At 43.7% G+C, this 17,148-nt stretch overlaps 1 protein-coding gene across 1 annotated transcript in view; it reads right to left on the reverse strand.

Annotated features, from left to right (window-relative positions):
- The window catches only part of LOC309548128 (multidrug and toxin extrusion protein 2-like), a gene marked incomplete at both ends in the record, with an annotated part of 383,785 nt that overhangs the window by 199,167 nt on the left and 167,470 nt on the right, over positions 1 to 17,148 (reverse strand). The gene's annotated exons all lie outside the window — the stretch shown is intronic.

Here is a 17,148-nt window from a genome sequence, read left to right on the forward strand (position 1 = left end):
ATAAACCCTGCTTTAAGGGATCACAACTGCGCTGAGCGATTGTCCAACAGTCCATGATGACACACTGGCTCCTGTAAGAGACTCCACATGTCCCAGGAGAATATGGTAAGGCATCCACGTGTCTTCCAAACTAGAGGAAATCTGAACCTATGTGTCCAAAAGGAAGACCAATGGAGTGAAGTTGGAAAGGAGAAAGAAAGAGTTAATCACCAGGATACAACCAGAGCAACAGAGAGACTACTCAGGAAGGTAATTAGTGAGTGCCAGCAGGAAGAGAAAAGGATTTAGTAATATACAGTAACTAAGACAACATAGGCAAGAGTTCACCTAGCAGATGGAGTCCAGCCATTCACTGGCTTCCTGCAGTGAATCAAAGAACTTTACAGATAATTGTAACTGAACGTTGAGTCTGCTAGGGTAAAGCCCCGTACACACGTACCGATCGTCAGCTGAACGATCGGCCGTCTTTTGTCCAGGGCTGTCGTGTCTGTTGAAAACTGCAAAAGACTGCACACGAATTTTGTCGGCCAAAAACAGCCGACTGCAGAAGTGATGTCATGTGATGGTTAACTTTCCTTGTCTTTTTTCTTTTCTGAGCATGCCCAGTCTTGCAAATCTGCTGTCTGTCGGCCGAAATCTGTACTGACTGGCGAACAATCGGCCGTTCTGGTGTTGGCCAACAAAAATTTTAATGCCTGCACGACAGATTCTGTTCGGCCGAAAATGCGCTGTCGGCTGTCGGAAGCATCATACTAACAAGCCTACAATCGGCCGATCGTTCGGCGGCCAAATATTTACGGCCGACAATCGCTACGTGTGTACGGGGCTTAAAGCATACTATATTGGAGTCCATTATCTCTCATCAGCTTATGGACATCAGTGAATGAGCAATGTTTCCGCTTTGTTTTAGCCAAAAAATCAGGAAACAGCATTATTTTGGCATTTTCATATTGTAGCTCTGGGTGTTTGCGGGAGTCTGCAAGGATTAAATGAGGGTTTACTTTTTGCCTTAACAATCCTGTTACTACACTGCCCAACTTCCTTCTTGAATTTGACCATTACGAGAAATTGTTAAACTTCCATATTCATCAAACGTCCAAAGCCTTAAAGTATAACAAAAGGTAAAACTTTTTTTTTAGTTTTGATTGGAGTGAAGAGGGGTTAGAAGCCCTGTCAATGTTTATTGCTGTCTGTGTCATGGTTAAGGAGATACACCCTCTCTATTTGTCCAGTTTACCATTATTATTGAAAGTGAAGGTAAAATAAAGTCACAAATTTTGGGTTGTCCACAGAAAAACAATAGAGGGGAACTCTTCTAATGGAGAAACTAGTTCTGATGACATAGGCGTCCCCAAGGAATTACCCTAATTTGCAGGGATTTCCTCTCACTTCCTGTTTGGCTATGGGACAGGAAGTGAAGGGAAATCTCCACAATGGGACACAGATGGCAAAAAAATAATCTGACAGGGGTTATAACCCTCCCCAAATCTAAGATGAAAAAAAAACTTTTTTTTCCCATACTTCTACTTTAAACCTTACTATACCAAGGTATAGGTGGGCCGCATCCCATATCAAATACTTAGGGATCTAACTTCCCAGAGACCATTCTAAACTTTACTCACTAAATAAATTTTTGGGGCCTATAGTGGCCGACACTTCTGTATCCTGTGAATGCCTAATGAACCTTCAGCCACAGAATACTACGTTCTTAGCTGTCAGGTAAACACATGTGGGATAATTTTTGGGGCCTATAGTGGCCGACACTTCTGTATCCTGTAAATGCCTAATGTACCTTCAGCCACAGAATACAACGTTCTTAGCTGTCAGGTAGACGCATGTGGGCTAGTTATTGGGGCCTATAGTGGCTGACACTTACTTCTGTATCCTGTGAATGCCTAATGTACCTTCAGCCACAGAATACAACGTTCTTAGCTGTCAGGTAAACGCATGTGGGCTAATTTTTTGGGCCTATAGTGGCCGACACTTCTGTATCCTGTGAATGCCTAATGAACCTTCAGCCACAGAACACAACGTTCTTAGTTGTCAGGTAAACTCATGTGGGCTAATTTTTGGGGCCTATAGTGGCCGACACTTACTTCTGTATCCTGTCAATGCCTAATGAACCTTCAGCCACAGAATACTACAATCTTAGCTGTCAGGTAAACACATGTGGGATAATTTTTGGGGCCTATAGTGGCCGACACTTCTGTATCCTGTGAATGCCTAATGTACCTTCAGCCACAGAATACAATGTTCTTAGCTGTCAGGTAAACACATGTGGGCTGATTTTTGGGGCCTTGAAATGGCCGACACTTACTTCTTTATCCTGTGAATGCCTAATTTTTCATACTGGAATTGAAAATCAATGGGTCTGTAAAGATTCCGCAAATTTTGGAATGGATGCTGTCAGTTCTTGCTGATTTCTGAAAAGCAAAAAAATGTCCATGTGCTGGGACTATTTGTGCACAGCTAGTAAGTGTTTTGTGGCTGCAAATATGACCTAAAGGTTTTTAAAGTTCGCCTCCCATTAAAGTCAATGGGGCCCGCAGCGAACTCGCGGTTCGCGGACTTTTGAGAAAATTTGCGGCTGACGTTCGTGAACCGCTCCGGCCGATGCTCGTCCATCACTACATATAAGCCTTCAAAAAGGGCACTTTTAATTCTTCCAGCTGGGTCTCCTAGACTTTAATGGGGTTCGTTACTTAGTTCCAAACTTTTGCGATGTTCGAAAGTTCTGCCACGAACCGAACAGGGGGTTGTTCGGCTCATGTCTATTCCCTGTAAAAAACATTTTTTTAAAAATAAAGAATGCATAAAAAAGAAAAAAAAAAAAAACTTGGCATGGCAGAAATAAGTAGTGAGGGACGAACATCGGACGGGGCGGTTCGCAAATGCGATCCGCAAACTTTCTCAAATGTTCGCGAACCGCTAGTTCACGGCGGACCCCATTCACTTTAATGGCAGGCGAACATTAAAAACCTCCAGGTCATATTTGCAACCACAAAATACTTCCCAGCTGTGCACACATAGTCCCACAACATGGACACTGACATACCAGAAGTATTGCTATTGGAAAAGTTGCCATAAAATGTATTTTTTTTTTCAGCCAAAAAATGTATTTTTTTTCTAAATCAGCCAAAACTGACAGCAGCCGGTAAATACATGTCAAATACATATAGGGTCCATTCACACGTCTGTAAAATGGGTCCACATCTTAGTGGAACATTTACAGACCCATTGATTTTCAATGCCAGTCTGAAAAATTAGGCATTCACAGGATACAGAAGTAAGTGTCACCAGTACAGGCCCCCTAAAATTAGCCAACAGGCGTTCACCTGACAGCAAAGAACTTTGTATTCTGTGGCTGGAGGTACATTAGGCATTCACAGGATACAGAAGTAAGTGTCGGCCAGTACAGGCCCCAACAATTAGCCCACAGGCGTTCACCTGACAGCAAAGAACTTGGTTTTCTGTGGCTGGAGGTACATTAGGCATACACAGGATACAGACGTAAGTGTCGGCCAGTACAGGCCCCAACAATTAGCCCACAGGCGTTCACCTGACAGCAAAGAACTTTGTATTCTGTGACTGGAGGTACATTAGGCATACACAGGATACAGAAATAAGTATCGGCCAGTACAGGCCCCAAAAAAAGTAGCCCACAGGCATTCACCTGACAGCAAAGAACTTGGTTTTCTGTGGCTGGAGGTACATTAGGCCAGTTTTTCTCAACTTCAGTCCTCAGGGCACACTAACAGGCCATATTTTAAGTATTACCTTGGGGAGATGCAGACTAGAATACTGCAATCACTGAGCAGCAAATGATATCACCTGTGATGTATTTCAGTTTTCTTGCAAACCTGGCCTGTTAGTGTGCCCTGAGGACCAGAGTTGAGAAACACTGCATTAGGCATTCACAGGATACAGAAGTAAGTGTCGGCCATTACAGGCCCCAAAAATTAGTCCACAGGCGTTCACCTGACAGCAAAGAACTTTGTATTCTGTGGCTGGAGGTATATTAGGCATTCACAGGATACAGAAGTAAGTGTCGGCCAGTACAGGCCCCAAAAATTAGCCCACAGGCATTCACCTGACAGCAAAGAACTTTGTATTCTGTGGCTGGAGGTTGCTGTGTGGAGCAGGGACAGACTATATAGTGACACATGTCGCTAGCTAATAGGTCCACAAAAGTCTTTTGTCAGTGTAGGGAGAGGTTGCTATGTGGAGCTGGGACAGACTGTAGCAATTAGGCATTCAACGGACATAAAAGGCCTTTTATGCCGCTGTATTTACCTAAGACAGGGACCATGAATTGTTATGGGTGGTGGCGGATATTTGTAGGCTGTCATGAGAAATTTGAATCAAACATGGTCTACTGGTCACATGTGTTGAATTCCTCCGAGATCCATGCCTCATTCATTTTTAGAAATGTGATGTAGTCAACACTGTCGTGAGCTAGGAGAGTGAGCTTATCGGTCACGATCCCCCCTGCTGCGCTGAACGTCCTTTCAGACTGGACACTGGACGAGGGGAAAGCCAACAGTTCCATTGCAAATTGTGCAAGCTCTGGCCAGAGGTCAAGCCTACCCACCCAGTAGTCCAGGGGTTCATCACTTCTCAAAGCTTCCACATCGGCCGTTACCCCAATTTAGTCGGACACCTGTTGGTCTATGCGTTCCTTGATGCTGGAGCCTTTGCAGTCAACGCATAAGTCGCGGTAAGCCCAACGCTCACCTAGGGACGATCCACTGGACGGATGGAAAATAGGGTTTCCATCCGTCCAGATTTGATGGATCGGATCGGATGTCAGCGGACATGTCTCCGCTGACATCCGATGCCCTATAGACATGCATGGGGGGACCGTTCAGATCCGCCAAAAAAATGGACAGGCGGATCTGAATGGTCCGCCTGTGTAAAAGGGGCCTAAGAAGGTACCTGGTCTCCCATCACTGAGCCCAGTGGGAGCAACGCCCAGAGAAACCACAAAGCCACACTCTAGGCTCTCACCGTCCAGCCTCTTCTCCTTCTCCTCTCTCCTCACAATTGTCCTCCACTCCAGCTATATGGCCATGTTCAGCGGCAAGTGAATGTATCTCTGGCACACAGTGTCGGTGCCAAGATACATCTGACCATAGACACGTGGTCTAGCAAACACGGGCAGGGAAGGTATATAACTTTTACTGCCCACTGGGTGAACCTTCTAACGGCCGTCAAGCATGTAACCCGTGGCACCCGTGTAGATTTGATTTTACCGCCACGGATTGCATGCAGGCCTGCCTCTTCTTCTCTTCCTCCTATTCCATCCTCCCTCTCCTCCTTGGCTGACTCCTCCTTTTCCGCTGCTACTGTCTCTTCTGCTGTGCCGCCCAAGATCCCCAGAACCTATTCGGCATGCCAGGTGAGACGTTGCCATGCTGTGCTGCGTCTGTTGTGCCTGGAAGCCAAGAGCCACACTGGTCCTGCACTCCTTTCAGCTTTGCGTTCACAGGCAGATCAGTGGCTAACACCACTCAATTTGACAGTTGGTAAAGTGGTGTGCGACATTGGTGCCAATCTGCTGAGCATGCTGAAACAGGGCAAAATTACACACTTGCCATGCATGGCACACGTCCTGAACTTGGTCGTGCAGCGATTCGTTGTCAAATACCCTGGGGTCCAGGATGTCTTGCGGCAGGCCAGGAAAATCTCGGCCCATTTCAGAAGATTTTACACAGCCATGGCTCGCCTTGCTGACATTCAGCGGCGACACAACCTGCCCGTCAGACGTCTTATTTGTGACTGCCCAAAGCGATGTAACTCAACCTTGTATATGCCTGATAGGCTGCTCCAGCAGAAACGTGCAGTTAACGACTACCTGTACGAACTCTGCGGCAGGACAGGTTCTGGGGAGCTTGGGTTTTTTTCACCGCGCCAGTGGCTGCTCATGCGCGATACATGCAGACTTCTGCGGCCATTTGATGAGATCACCAAACTGGTCAGTCGCAGCCAGGGCGCCATCAGTGACATCGTACCTTACGCCCTCTTTCTGGAGCGTGTCACTGATCAAGCCGTCGAGGAGCAGGAGCAGGAAGATGAGGAAGTCACAATTGTGAATGAATATAGAAAGCATATTATAGTGGATTTGTATTGTGCAGCATTGTGACTGGTGAGCGGTTCTGCAGCGATACTACAACTACAAAGAGTGACAAACGCAATTAGAAAAAAGTATTATAACTGGTGTGATAGATCAGTGGCCCCCCAAAATGACAGATTGAAGCGGGGGTGTTATATAACAATATACTTTCATAATAGTGTATTTGGGTACTGCAGAAATTTTGCCTCTGCATCATCTATGTCACCTTCCCCACCACTAACATTAGAGATCTCAGAGACCTCCTTCGGCTGATCTGGGTACTGTCGTCAGAGTGTATTTGGGTACAGAAATTTTGCCTCTGCATCATCTACATCACCTTCCCCACCACTAACATTAGAGATCTCGGAGACCTCCTTCGGCTGATCTGGGTACTGTTGTCAGAGTGTAAGTATTTGGGTACTTCAGAAATGTTGCCTCTTTCTCTGCGTTAACTCTGCTACACACAATGACAAAAGTTACTAGAAAATATTTTTCATAACTGGTGTGATAAACCAGTGCGCTCCAAATTACATGCGATCTCTGTGATCACATCAGTGTGTGCGGGTTCACACTGATGTGATTACAGAGATTGCATGTAATTCGGAGCGCACTGCTCCTAAAATTACATGCAATGTCTGTGCGGTGAAAATTCAGTCATACAGGCACAGGAACCTTTTTTTGGTCCACAGCAGAATCGGATTGAATGGTGGTTCACACCAGTGCGATCCGACTCTGTGCGAACTGTCAGATTGCACTGCGATATGCGATCTGAGCTGGGGGTGTCGTTAACCTTGAATTGGCACCCCCAGCGTATCGCATATGGCAGTGTGAACTGCCTGTGCTGCGGATGCGATGCGGGAACACGCAGATATATTCGCAGTGTTCCCGCATCGCATCAGTGTGAACCGCCACTGACAGTCTTTCCCTGCTCCCCACAGCAAACCTCTCCCTACACTGACAAAAGACAGAATATAGACAGTACACCTATACCAGTCCTTAAAAGGACTTTTGTGGACCTATTACCGAGCAATATGTGTCACTGACAGTCTGTCCCTGCTCCCCACAGCAACCTCTCCCTACACTGACAAAAAACAGAATATAGACAGTACACCTATACCAGTCCTTAAAAGGACTTTTGTGGACCTATTACCGAGCGATCTGTGTCACTGACAGTCTGTCCCTGCTCCCCACAGCAACCTCTCCCTACACTGACAAAAGACAGAATGTAAAATGGCAGCCAGATCAGGTCTATTTATAAGGTAGGGGGGTAGGGGGTATGTCCATGTGCTGAAATGTCTCAATTGGCTGTCCTGTACCACCTGATGGATGTGTCAAGGGACATGATATAATGATTAATATGCTTCCCAATATTCAGAAGTACTGAATTTGTTTTCTACTCTCTAGGGCTGAACAAAGCATATAGGGGATATAGTAGTACTTTTAAAAACCTGCTTGATGGCCTGTAGCGTGGCCCCCACTAGTGGGTAATGTTTAGTGGTGAGTGCATTTTCCGGGTGCCATGGCAGTCTCGCCAGGATGGAGGGCACTAATGGAGGTTAATGGCCGCCTTCTCTATGTGTACCCAGAGCTTCCGGCCATGCAATACTTACAGCCAAACCACTCTCTCAAATGCTTTCTCCACATCAGCTGAGAGAAGCACTAGGGGCATGTGATGTGTTTGCATTCAGGACTCGTTGCCTGTTGTCCCGACATTCCCTATCGGGAATGAATCCTGGCTGATTAGGATGTATCAAACTTGGAAGATATTTCAGCTGTACGGAAGCCAGTATCTTTGTGAAGATTTTTATATAAGAATTTAATGGCGAAATGGGTCGGTAGCTAGGACAGAGGGCAGGGTCCATCCCTCCTTGGAGAAGACCTTAATATGAGCCTGCAGAACAACCTCCAGGATGGCATTACCATCTCTAAGAAAGTTAAAGTCTGCAGGAAACCTGTGGGTTATTTGGAAAAGAAATTGGCTGCACACCTCCGCCAGCCCAATAGATGTAATGAAACATGTATAAAACTGCCACAAGGACACAGACCATAGAAAGGTTGATGCGTTTCACACTGACAACAAGCTTCTTCAAAACCTAATGAAATACTTAATCCACACCTCTTAAATATGAGCCACCCCCACCTATCACAGGTGCTAGGTGATGTGATCAGTTCCCCATGTGTCTTGATAAGCAAATAAAAACATTTCACATACAAAAGTGAATCACCTGAAAACATAAATGAACACAAATATTTCTGATATCAAATACCAATGAAAAATTAAACAAACCACATATAATGCGAGTGATAAATCAGGAGAAAATAAAAAAATAAAAAAAAAATAGGGGAAAATGAAGGGGAATGAACATAGGTGCCAACTCATGACCATCAAAGGACAAAATAGAAAAAAAAAATTAGAAAATGGAAATTATATTTATACTTTTTTAATTATTTATAAACAGAATCTGCCTATTTAAGAGGTAGACTAGAAAGTGTTAAACAATAAGAGTGTACAGTCAGGTCCATAAATATTGGGACATTGACACAGTTCTAATCTTTTTGGCTCTATACACCACCACAATGGATTTGGGCTGAAACAAACAAGATGTACTTTAGCTACAGACTTTCAGCTTTAATTTGAGGGTATTTACATCCAAATCAGGTGAAAGGTCTAGGAATTACAACAGGTTGTATATGTGCCTTCCACTTTTTAAGGGACCAAAAGTAATGGGACAATTGGCTGCTCAGCTGTCCCATGGCCAGGTGTGTGTTATTCCCTCATTATCCCATTTACAAGGAACAGATAAAAGGTCTAGAGTTCATTTCAAGTGTGCTATTTGCATTTGGAATCTGTTGCTGTCAACTCTCAATATGAGATCCAAAGAGCTGTCACTATCAGTGAAGCAAGCCATCATTAGACTGAAAAAACAAAACAAACCCATCAGAGAGATAGCAAAAACATTAGGTGTGGCAAAATCAACTGTTTGGAACATCCATAAAAAGAAAGAACGCACCAGTGAGCTCAGCAACACCAAAAGACCTGGAAGACCACGGAAAACAACTGTGTTGGATGACCGAAGAATTCTTTCTCTGGTGAAGAAAACACCCTGCACAACAGTTGGCCAGATCAAGAACACTCTCCAGGAGGTAGGTGTATGTGTGTCAAAGTCAACAATCAAGAGAAGACTTCACCAGAGTGAATACAGAGGCTTCACCACAAGATGTAAACCATTGGTGTGCCTCAAAAACAGGAAGGCCAGATTCGAGTTTGCTAAACAACATCCAAAAAAGCCTTCACAATTCTGAAACGACATCCTATGGACAGATGAGACCAAGATCAACTTGTAGCAGAGTGATGGGAAGAGAAGAGTATGGAGAAGTAAAGGAACTGCTCATGATCCAAAGCATACCACCTCATCAGTGAAGCATGGTGGTGATAGTGTCATGGCGTATGCATGTATGGCTGCCAATGGAACTGGTTCTCTTGTATTTATTGATGATTTGACTGCTGACAAAAGCAGCAGGATGAATTCTGAAGTGTTTCGGGCAATATTACCTGCTCATATTCAGCCAAATGCTTCAGAACTCATTGGACGGCGCTTCACAGTGCAGATGGACAATGACCCGAAGCATACTGCGAAAGCAACCAAAGAGTTTTTTAAGGGAAAGAAGTGGAATGTTATGCAATGGCCAAGTCAATCACCTGTCCTGAATCCGATTGAGCATGCTTTTCACTTGCTGAAGGCAAAACTGAAGGGAAAATGCCCCAAGAACAAGCAGGAACTGAAGACAGTTGCAGTAGAGGTCTGGCAGAGCATCACCAGGGATGTAACCCAGCGTCTGGTGATGTCTATGCATTCCAGACTTCATGCTGTAATTGACTGCAAAGGATTTGCAACCAAGTATTAAAAAGTGAAAGTTTGATTTATGATTCTTAATCTGTCCCATTACTTTTGGTCCCTTTAAAAGTGGGAGGCACATATACAAACAGTTGTAATTCCTACACAGTTCACCTGATTTGGATGTATATACCATTAAATTAAAGCTGAAAGTCTGCAGTTAAAGCACATCTTGTTTGTTTCATTTTAAATCTATTGTGGTGGTGTATAGAGCAAAAAAGATTAGAATTGTGTCGATGTCCCAATATTTATGGACCTGACTGTATACAACAACAATACTAATAAATACACTTTGTAAAGGAAAACATTATTATCAAATCCACATTGGATGAGAAAAATCAAGACAATGTCTAAAAAGTGCATGGATAGTCAGAGGACCAATATTTAATCTACCATATTTGCCGGCGTATAAAACGACTTTTTAACCTCAAAAACATCCCCCAAAAATAGGGACGTTTGTTTTGGGCCATGTAAAGTAGTCCTTATATTTTATACTCCGCTACGGTACATACATTATTACCGCACATCCAGCGGGTTGAGAGATTAATAGGGACGTTCGTTTTGGGCCATGTAAAGTAGTCCTCACATTTTATACTCTGCTACGGTACATGCATTATTACCGCACATCCAGCGGGTTGAGAGATTAATAGGGATGTTCGTTTTGGGCCATGTAAAGTGGCCTTTACATTTTATACTCCGTGTATAAGCTGACCCCTCTATTTTTGGGGGATGTTTTTAAGGTTAAAAAGTCATTTTATATGCTGGAAAATATGGTAGATTAAATATTGGCCCTCTGACTAGCCATTCACTTTTAAGACATTGTTTTGATTTTTCTCATCCAATGTGGATTTGATAATAATGTTTTTCTTTACAAAGTGTATTTATTAGTATTGTTGTTTTTGTATACAATATTGTTTAACACTTTCTAGTCTACGGTACATACAGTATTACCGCACATCCAACTGAGAGATTAGGGAAATTCGTTTTGGGTTGACAGATTAGTGGGTGTAAACGGTTGGTTATGTAATGACACGAAACAACATACGTATGTGTGCACGTCAGTGGGCCAAATGTAACCCAGATCACAGCAAAGAATTTAAAGCCACTGTATCCTGGTGTACTATGTTCTTGGAAAGGCATAATCTGGTACTGAGGCAAAAGACCAAAATTGCACAAAAATGACCTTCAGATCTTGACGGCAAAGTAAGTAATTTCCATTGATATGTAATAAAACAGCGCAAGGAACATGGCTATGCCTTAAGTAATATCGGAAATATGGATGAAACTCATATGAATTTCGATATGGTTGGAAATAAAATGGTCAATTCGAATGGTGCAAAAACAGTGGTAATTAAAACAACAGGACATGAGAAAGTCCAGTTTTACAGTGGTACTAGCATATACAGCTGATGGTGCCAAACTATGACCAATGATTATTTTTAAAAGAAAAACAATGCCTGAAAATTAAGTTCCCTGTTGGATTTTTTTGTACATGTGAATGAAAAAGGCTGGAAGGATGAAGAAGGGATAAAGCTGTGGCTTGATATTGTATGGAGTGAGTAGGTGACCAGGTGGATTTCGTCGAGAACATAACCTACTGGCGTGGGATAGGTTCAGGGCACATTTAACTACCAGTGCAAAGAAAGGGCTTGCAAGAATAAATACAGATGCGGCAGTTATTCCTGCAGGATTGACATTGTTGGTACAGCCACTGGATGTGTGCCTAAACAAGACATTTAAACATTTAAAGAAGTGTGGCATATCAAATTCATTGGATGGTATGGAGGATGACAACTTGTGGCAAAATGAAGGGGAAGCCAAAGCTGAAGCCACACCATCTGATTCAGAGTTAGATCCACACGTTGACTGCCTTACAACTGTACAAAGATGTCATTGATGAACTTATGATGTCAGATGATGAACATGAGGATTTTGAAGGATTTTAAGTACCGGTAAATCATAACCATTTTAATAAAAATGATGGTATTTAAATCAAATCTGATGTTTTTAAATGGTGTTCCCTCGGTAGGGAAGTAGTTTTATACAGTGAGTATAGCCCAAAACCTATGTTTTAACTTAAAAGAATTAGGGGGTCGTCTTATATGCCCAGTCGCGTCTTATATGCCGGCAAGTGCTGTATGTGTAAAATATGAATGAATACCAAATGAATGAACCTCCTGGCCAAACATGCACCCCAGAACATGGGGCAAAACGGAGAAATAGATAAGCAGAAGACGTAGTATGTACTTGTATGCGAGAGAGTGGCAAAAAGGATAGGATGATGGATGTTAACCAATATAGACAATCATCATGGATAACCTTATTATAATAGAGACTCACATCCCATTCGAAATTAAGTCCAGATGGAATTCGAGTCTGGAGTCAAAATATCCAAAATACCTCCCTCTCTAACTCGAGACTTAGGCAGACTAAGGGGACCCCCCCCCCCCCTATTGAGTTGGGACCTATCTTCCTTCCCCTTCCTTTTTACATTTTTAACAAATTTTAATATATTTTTTCTTTTTTCCTGCTTTACCACTTGCATTATGTGTCGTTTGTTTAATTTTTCATTGGTATTTCATATCATAAATATTTGTATTTGTGTTCATTTATGTTCTCAGGTGATTCACTTTTGTATGTGAAATGTTTTTATCAAGACACATGGGGAACTGATCACATCACCTAGCACCTGTGATAGGTGGGGGTGGCTTCTATTTAAGAAGTGTGGATTCAGCATTCCCCTAGGTTTTGAAGAAGCTCGTTGTCAGTGTAAAACACGTAAACCTTTCCATGGTCTGCGTCCTTGTCCTGGAGGCAGTTTTATATATGTTTCAATAAATCTATTGGACTGGCGAAGGTGTGCAGTCAATCTCTTTTCCAAGCTATATACACGGATGCGAGCCGGGGCTAGCATCAATCCCGCTTGTCCTCAGGATTACACCTCTCACATGGAGCAGCAAATTGGCCTCTCTGTTAAACCTGTGGGCTCCTAGATTGTTTAAGTCGGTATAGTAGTTCCAGAAAGCCCAGGCAATTGCAGGGGATGAGAATACTGGGGTGTTCTCAAAGGTCTTCACCCGCAAAATATAAGTTCTCACTCTAGTCGCCCGAAGGGCATTAGCCAACATTCTTCTGTTTTTATTCCCATATTCATAGAACGCTCTCTTGCCCTGAACTAGTTTTGCCCTCAGCTTTATCTATGAGGAGAGGATTTAATTTATATTTCAAGCCTTGGAGCTGTTCACCTACTTGCTGGGCTTGAGACTGAACTCTGTCCAGGGATTGGATGTCCCTTAACAGGTCATATATTTGGGAGGAAAGTAGCTTCTTTCCATGTGTCTTGTTTTAGGCACACATTCCATGTGTCCCCAAACTGATTAGTATTCCCCTCAGAATGCATTTGTGTTTTTCCCAAAGACTGAAAGGGGTAATTTCCTCTGTGGCATTGGTCGCAAAAGAGTCAAGTTCCTGCGTGATCCTGCTTTTGTAAACAGGGTTGTTTATGAGAGATTCATTGTGTTTCCAGTACCATTCCTTTTTTAAATGGAAACCCAGTTCAAGACAGAAATAAATGGAGGTATGAGCTGACAAAGTAAACGAGCCAATTGTTCCCAAAGAGAAAAGAGGAAGGGCAATCTGCTCAGTGAAGAGGTAATCAATTCTCATGTACAATAAGTCTTGTGATTATACGAGTAGAAAGTATAATCACTGTCATGAGTATGGCTGGTTCACCATTATCAACTTATAGATAGCTAGAGAAGTAGTGTTTTAGCCTTCTTTAATTTAGAGAAAAGGTAAGCGAATGGCCCCCTCCAAAACATCCAACAGAAGATCCAGGCCCAGATTGCAGCCCCCCCACCACCATGAGAATGCCCTCTTTGTGTTGGTCAACCTGGGAGAGATAAGCCTGTAAGTAAGAAACCTGATCCTCATTTGATAAATATAAATTGACTAAAGTTAATTTTTGCCCACAAAGATGGCCCTTGACTATTAGTAGACGCCACTCATCATCAGAAATTACCTGGTGCTTCAGCCAAGGAACCTGTTTGGAGAGAAGGATATCCACTCCTTCAGACTTGGGAGGTGTTGTGATATACCGTTGGAACCCTGAAGTTCCCCAGCTTCCAAATTTTGTCTTTGCGGAAGTGTGTCTCCTGAAGTTCCCCAGCTTCTGAATTTTGTCTTTGTGGAAGTGTTTCCTGAAGTAAGATTACCTGAGTTTTAGGGTGCCCAAAAGTCTAGTGTGTTTCTCTTGACTGTTTAAGCCCTTCATGTTTTAGGAAGTGAAGGTGACAGTAGGCATGGTGTCCTGGGTAGGGTATGGCCAGGAGGGTGTGGGGGTCAAGGAAGAAAAAAAAAGGGTGGGTAAGGTAGAGGTAGGTGGAATGAGTGGGACACTTGTAAGGATAAAGCGAGAGATAGGAAGGCCTTAGTGAGAGGCTAGGACCAGAAATGGGGTTTTCAACTAAAAAATGTTAGGGAATTTCAGACAGGGCGCAAATATCGGGTTCTGTCAACAGGAATAAGGTTTGGGGTTTTCATCTGCCTCTAGCAAGCCTCCAAGCGGAGGAGAAGTGTTTATGGTGGTAAGGTGGACAACCAGGGCAGGGATCTGAGTTCCAACAGTTAGTGCACAGAGTTCGCTATCAATTTACAGTAGGCTAACCGGCCACCTACCTACAGGCAACAAACCATGAAATGCAGGTTCACCAGGAGTTAAGCGTGACAGCAATTAGTGGGCACTAATTAATTCAAACCATTAGTATTCTTAGCCCTAGGAAGTGGAGAACCATAGAGCGAACTAAAAATACTTATACAATCTATTGAGACAGTAAGTGGCATGACTTAAGAGTGAACCACAGCTGGAGGGAAGAGGGACACAGCTTAAGAATGGTGGTATGTGGCCAACAAGTTGGCGAATTGCAATGAAATGTACTGCCCAGAATTTTTCCTCCAAATCGGGCAGCATGTATAAAACAAACCATTAATACAACCAAGCGTGACAGCAATTGGAGTACCCAAAGAGAGGAGCTCATGGGCAGGGAGGGCAAAAAATGGAAATGAGGGACAGGGGGGAGCGGGGGGATACCGCAAACCATCTCACAGACCTCCATACCAATAATTACTAGGAGTGAGGGAAGATGGAGGAGTAGGTATAACTGTCTCCATTGCCAAGGAGAGAAGTGGCAGTAGAACCAATCACTGCGTAGTCCCTAGGGCCCAAGAATTAGAGTGTCTAGCTTGAAGGCCTGCAGTACTTTGAGCCTCCAGGTCCCTGAACCAGAGTGAAATCTGCATTAGTAAAATTCAACTTTATGTGTTGCATATACAAGGCAACATCAACTTCACAGATGAATGGTGTGCTGGTAGCTGAGGCGGAAGGGGCCCAGGACCCCAGATTAGCTTGGCTAATCAGAAGGCAACTGACTAGAGCCCAAGGTCTTTCCTGCATCCAGTCCCGGCAACACACACTAGATCTTTCTAAGGATGCGCAGAGGTACCCATGTCCATTCCAGAGGACAGAAGCTGCCAAATATAAATGTTAACAAGTAGAATGCCAGTCTTCCCAGTGGTGTGAACCAGATAGCATCATATACTACTTTTAACTGGATGTCTAGCATTGGCAAAGATCAACAGCCCAAGTTGTTCAATGTGCCTCCTCTGCAGTGGAATCCTTGAAGTTACAAACTAGAGAGAGAAGTTTGGTAAGGAAACCAGACTCATAAAACCAGTTCTTGATGTAAATAGAAAAGAGCAATGACAAGCCCTCACAGTACCAGACAGAAATTCCATGCAGTCATTCTTCGTTAGCTTTCAGATCTAGGTGAGAGGCAGAGGATTATGGGTGTCTGAAGCGTGAATGCCCTCTTCTCTGAGGTCTCAGCCAGGGAAAAGTATCAGAGTTCCATAAAGCTGACATCAATCTGGTGTGACTCCTGCTTCATAGTCCAGAAATTGAAACAGCTGCTACAGCTGAGCTGGGTGTAGTAAAAGAATGGATTATCATTTTGAATGGTGAAGGATAGTAGAAATCCCCAGTGGTAGGTCGCTCATAGGATTGTAAGTGGTCTAGGAGGGGCTTCAACTGGTGGCGCCAATACAGTGTTTGAGGGCACAGGTCTGGGAAGAGCTAGATCATGGTGCCGTCAAAATCTAGAGTGCCCCAAAACCATGCTGCCCACATATTTCCTCCTTAACTGTGAAGAAATGTACCTGGTCCAGCTCAATGTGAGTGTCTGATGTGTTGCCCAGGTACAAGTTAAAGATGGCTGTCACGGTGATGCATAGATCGATCTCTGTGGTGGCATCCAGGATCCCTCTAATCCACACATTATTTCTCCTATTTCTGTTATCTGAATCTTGCAATTGCACAGCAAACAGGCATTGCTGCTGGGCTTGGAGTAGGTCCTCAATAGACTACACACAGGAAGCCGATGTAGACGGTTGATTTTCCAGTGCTTCCAGTCTGTGGTTAGCAACTAAGGATTTATTGCGGATGTCATCTATTTCCTCCCGCAGGGCTCCTGTGAGCTGTCCTCGCATCTGTTGAATTAAATTTTTAGTGGGGAGAGCTTGGAGCATTTGATGGATGTCCATGTCCTCCATTAACATAGCACTCAGAGGGCTGCGGGACCGAGAAGAGAATATCAGGGAGCCCTCAGACGGGAGTATCGGGATGAGGATCAGTGAGTCCAGACTGGATGCTGTGTGAAGGAGGTGGTTCAGAGACTAGGTTTGGGTATGTATTGGCGGCTCAGAAATGCAGAGCATGGTCAAACAGAGGCTGTCTGGATGGCACCATATTGGATGAAAAATTGGGGCATGATCCTCTCCTTACCGCTAAGTAGAATGTAACATAGAGATGGTTTGGGGTACCAGAGGCTACCCAGCTTCGGCATGGGTATGCACAGCTGCCTAAACAGACAGGCTACTGTTGAAATTCCCACCGCTGTGCAAAGATCAGAGTTCTTACATCTTCATGCAGCCATGGTCAAGCCACATCCCCCCACTTCCCCCACAGGTTTGCTTTAAAGAAAAACTAGAATTAGGACTAAAAGACTACCTACTGCTCGAAAATCAATAACCTTCCTTAAAGAAAGGATATAACGTTTTATCCATATTCAAAACACATAGGTATTT

The sequence above is a fragment of the Pelophylax lessonae genome (genome assembly GCF_965119305.1).
Source record: "Pelophylax lessonae genome assembly, chromosome: 2".
Classification (NCBI taxonomy): Eukaryota; Metazoa; Chordata; class Amphibia; order Anura; family Ranidae; genus Pelophylax; species Pelophylax lessonae.